Below are 5258 nucleotides of genomic sequence, written 5' to 3'. Positions count from 1 at the left end.
AAGGTGGACATCCTACTGCAGAGGTGACTCCTGCATCTGGTACGAGCTCTTTGTTGGATAAAAATCATGTGCAGAGGAAGGTTGGAGCAAAATAAAAGAAGGGACAAGAGGCATTCTTGATTGACCTGCTATCATTTGAATCCATGGGCTCAGACTTAATGCTCTGCAGAAAGGCTCCAGCCCCTAGGCCAGCGCTGGATATTAATGACGCAGAAGAGATTTCGAGCTCTGCCTTCAGGGTTGGTGCTGGACTCTCTTTTGTCATATATTCATATCTCCTTTGTGTGCAAACCCATTAGCTTAGGCTGCGCATAGGGTGTCAGGTGTATGAAAATCGCCACGCGCATATTGCATCCACGCGAGCGTACGACAGCTCTGCATTTTGGTGGCTGCTCAGCAATTAGCCAGGGATGCCTGTTGTTGGACTGTTAGGCAGGGCTGAGAAATTCAGCCAGTACCACGACCATCTGATTCACTTGTTTACTGCCCACTCCAACAGGAACTGGCCCTAAAATCTGCTAAAGCTGTAAACAGCACTCGTTCGATGAACTAAAAAGATGGATGTTTGTTCATATGTGTTCTTTTAGATGTTTATTGGCCTAACTGGCTTTTCATTAACTCAAGAGCTCTGATATTTATTTTAATATTCCAAGCTTTTATGACCTTGTAGCTATATCATCTGATTCTCTCTATATATATATTCTAGGTCATCAACAGTTTGTTTTCATTTTTCCGACACTGACTTTTAAAACAAGTTGACCATGTTCCTACAGAGGAGTTTTGAAAAATTTTCAAGACTTGATCCTTTCTGGGTATAGACGCCTCACTGAAATCAGGGTTTGTGTATTCAAGTGGAGAAATTAGGTTTGTTGAGATTATGCACAATAAAATAATGCTCTCCTTTTTTTTTTTTTTTTTTAAACAAAGGAGTAGTTGGTAAAAAGTCACTGGCTCTATTTGTATTTTTATAATTTCATGGCTTGATTCCATAGGGTTTTAGTCCAGTTTTACTAAACTTTGGTGCATGGACAAAGTTTGTCCTTCAGACACAGAAGGGAGAGAGACAGTAAAGGGGAAAAAAAAGAAGAATAATTCACCTTTTTGTGAGTGAACTTCTCTTTTCCTTTACTATTTACTCTGACTCCAATCAATCACTTATTTCTTAACCTTTTAGAGGTTTATATCATCAAGATAAAAAAAAAAAAGTGCTAAAAGCATGAATAACTATTACTTTTTAATTTGTGCCGTGTTTAGAAGCTTATAGGCTTTGGATCAAACACTCCAGAAAAATTGGTGTGGCCCATGTGTCACGTTCAGTCCTCAACCTGTGGAAGCTGGTTTACATTTCACTCTTGTCAAGACGGTTTAGAAAACTCACATATGTAGACCAGCTCTGCAGACTTCACTGGGTATCTACTTTTACTACGTGAGTTTTTTAATCTTGTCCTAGTGTTTGCTATAACTATGGTCTGAGCTAAGTGACAGCAAGGTGAAAGGAATTGATTAATATTGTTTTCAGTGGTGATTCTAATTGAGCTTCTCATTGTGAGAGTTCTTGAGCGATGGCCATGGTCAGCCCTGCACCGCTCAGGATTTGGCTCTGCTAATACACAAGTGAATTATCACACACTCGGAGAACAACAGAATATGATGGGAACAAAAAGTTCGAGAATTAAATCAGCCCATAAACTAATGAACTTTCTGCTGGACTGGAACTGTCATGTCATGGCAAAGGAGCAAACTGAAGAGGCTGAGAATTCAGCTCATCTCCCTTCACCAGAAGGGTGATGGGGACATGCAGAGCTCTGGCTATCCCAGCTAAACCTAACACACTTCCAAGCATGGAAAACACCCTTCAGACCTTTGACGTCTTTGGTTTCCTTCTCACAACCTTCAGCCTCTCTTCTTTATTTGAGGGGGAGACAAACCCCCTTGGCATTGGCAAGCGGCTGTGATTGCAGCAAAGGGTCTCTACCAACATCGGCCTCTCTGAGCCTTGGGAACTTCTTGTGCCATAATAAATCCAAGTCTGCTGCCAAGTGGGGAGTCAGTGAAGGATGGATGAGTGAGGAGATGCTTTCTCAGGCGGGCTGGGCTCTACTACATCACGAGTTTAACATCCATGTGCTGCACTGGACCATGTGCGTTGGCCCAGTCGGGGGGGGGGGGGGGGGGGGGATCAGGGCAGCACGTGGAACATTTTGGTCCTCATTGATTTGGATCAGCTGTTAGAGAATCAGGGGAGTGATCCTTTTTCAGCAGCATCTCACAAAAAAACGGTATCACAGCGAGAGGCTACCCCAGGCTTGGGAAAGCCCAGAGAAGTGGATGTAAAGGCAAACAGTGAATCTCAATCACCGATTCATGGTAACAAGAGCCTACAGAAGTAGCACTCTTAACAAATTTCTCCAAGCTCTCAGAGCATCTTAAGAGCAGATCACTGTATCGCTTGCTTTATGGGTCTGTGGAGGATCCAACTGGGTAAGAAATGCACATATTTAAGTTTATGGAAAGCTAAACACTTAGTGCCCAGCTACGTACATGTTTAGTTCTTTGCACTATAAGATATATTTCTGCCATATGGGGGATTCTGGCTGACCAAACCAGAATGAGTTCTTTAATTATTTAATTGCTATAGCGGGATGATACCTGTTATTAATCCTATAAATAATAAACAATATATCTAAAACTATAAACCCCAAACAGCAAGTCAGACAGATGCACAGGAAGAAAAAGAGGGAGGTAAAAATGTATGTGTCTCTAGTAAAGATGAAACAGGGGCACTGTAGGTGTCAGGGAAGTGGAAATATTGGGGAAATAACAGTATGGTCCCTGCCTCGTGCTGAATCTACACAAACACACACCACATGAAATGATCTCTGTCCTGAGGACTTAAAATTCATGGCTTAGGCTGAAAATGCCTTTATGACGTCTGTCTCTCTCTTGTGTCTCACTGAGGGATGATCTTTACTGGTAGAAGTAGCCAAGCCAGTGGATTTTATCATCTCCAGCTGGATTTTCACCTCCATGCCCACCGAGAACAGCTTGCTCACGGAAAGGGTTTGCAGGAGGAGAGCAGGCAAGGACTGCCAGAGAGAAGTAAAGGAGGAACAGAAACCAATGCGAGGGAAAGAGAGAGCAAGAAGAGAAAGAAGCAGAACAAGGTCTCTGCGCATCTTTTTTTCGAGGGAGAATGGAGAGGTGGTTTAGGAGGACAGGCAGGGTGTAGCTGGACAGAGGGAGAGGGTGGGAGAAGCCCAGCAGGGTAACAGGAAGAGCTGGAAGTGGTAAAGAAAGGTTTCAGTGCTGGACAGGGTGACATTCAACTAATCTTTTCCTGCTGGCACTGCGCCGAGCCTGGACCTGACATCTCTGCAGGCAGATCCTACACAGGCTCCCTGCCCCGGCCACCTCCCCAGCTGCCCCTTCCTCTCACATCTGTGTGCAGAGTGAGAGAAGGGACATCTTCCATGGGTTACTTTTTTTGTTACAAAAGAGTCACTTGGGTAGAAACCACTCAAAATCTCCTACCCTCCCGCAAACACATCTCCTCTCCTAAAAAAAACCAACTCTTTTGCCTTTGCTTTTTACCACCTCCACAAAATGAGAGGCAGAGGTCCCCTGGGTGCTGGAGAGCCTGGTGTGGATCCTCGCTCTTCTCCCCACCAACCCCTGGCACCCCCAGCTCTGGAGGCAACGGGCCACATCTCTAGCAGCAAAGCCAGGGAAAGCGCTTTAACCCTGCGGATTTTCCCCGAGTGCCTTGGGAATTTTGGCAATGGGGAGGGGAAAAGAGGGGATAATAATAATAATAATAACTATAATAATAATAGTGATACCCAAGCACAGATTCCTACATGAATGAACTGCTCTAAGGTCACCTGGTAGATGGCACGGAGACAGGTGGGACAGACTCCCTCCCTGCTCCCTGTCCTCTAATGAAAGATGCACTTTAATGTGCTGATTACATTTGCACCAAGTTCTTTTAAGTGTGAAACAAATGCAGAAACTCCAGAGATTTGCTGCACTGCTGAAAAAAAAAACCCAAAAAACAAAAAACAAAACAAACCAACAACCTCTTTACTAAATAATTAGCATAAAGCATCCATTTCTGTATGTTAGTTTTGCCGGATTTCCAAATTAATAATAGTAACAGATCTTGTGTAGTAGGTTTGGGGCATTGGGTTTACACCTCGTCCATAATTTTGTCAAAATTGTCCGGCAAATACATATTTTTTTAAATTCTAGTGTGTTGGTGATGACACAAGGAGAAAGGAGAAATAAATCTCACCGGCACAGCGTGGATAGGAGTGCCTGTTTGTTCTGGAAAGAATTGGAAGAAGAAGAAGAAAAAGAAATGGATCGCTGCTGTACATTAATTGTACAAGAAATGCAAAATGGCTGAAAACAGAGGGATGGTATTTATAAAGCTGTCTAGTTTTCAAAAGATCAAAGGCAGAGGTAGAGAAATAATCCATTGGACGTGTCTTATTGCAAAGCGTATATTGTAAATAAATAAATAAATAAATAAATATAATAATCTCTGCCCGTTTCACTTGCTCGCTGCCTTCTGCGCGGCGCTGGGTCTGCGCGGGGCTGAGCAAACCGGCGCCGGGGAACGGCCACGGTTGATGCTGCAGCTTTTCCTGCACCGCGCCGGCCCCAAGGCCGCGTGTCGCCGAGGAAGGACAAACGTGGAGCATCTTTGGAGAAGAGAGCTGGGAGCAGGTCACCGGGCCACTGGCTGTGACACCCGGGGCTGTCACTCTGGGGACGCGCCAGCTCCTTGCCACTTGGTGCTCGCTCAGAGGAAAAAGCCTCTGGGATGCAAACGCCCCAGTGGCTTTTTATGGGTGATGGGGAGAGGCTGGGCGCCTTGAAAGCCTCCTCCTTCCCCCCGACGCTCCACGGCCGGGTGGGCTCCGCGGTTTATCCAGCCCCAGATCCCCCTACTGCTGCCCCCGCTGCCCCGGGGACCAGGGGCGGGCTGGTGAGGGGACAGGGACAGGCAGGGCAGGGACACGATGTTTGGGACAGTCAGGGCAAGGACAGGGCAGGGCCAGGCAGAGCAGGGCAGGCAGGGGCAGGCAGGGCAGAAGGACGCAGAGCAAAGGCAGGGCAGGACAGGCAGGACAGGCAGGGACAGGCAGGACAGGCAGGGCAGGGACAGGCAGGGGTGGCTCCCGGGGGGGTGGCTCTGTCCCTGTATTTTAGGAGACGGGTCGGACCCCGGAGGCAGCTGCGGGGCGGGGGGGAGG

The sequence above is a fragment of the Athene cunicularia genome, assembly GCF_003259725.1.
Source record: "Athene cunicularia isolate RWA chromosome 20 unlocalized genomic scaffold, athCun1 chr20_part1, whole genome shotgun sequence".
Taxonomy (NCBI): Eukaryota; Metazoa; Chordata; class Aves; order Strigiformes; family Strigidae; genus Athene; species Athene cunicularia.
Note: the sequence above shows the minus strand (reverse complement) of the source record.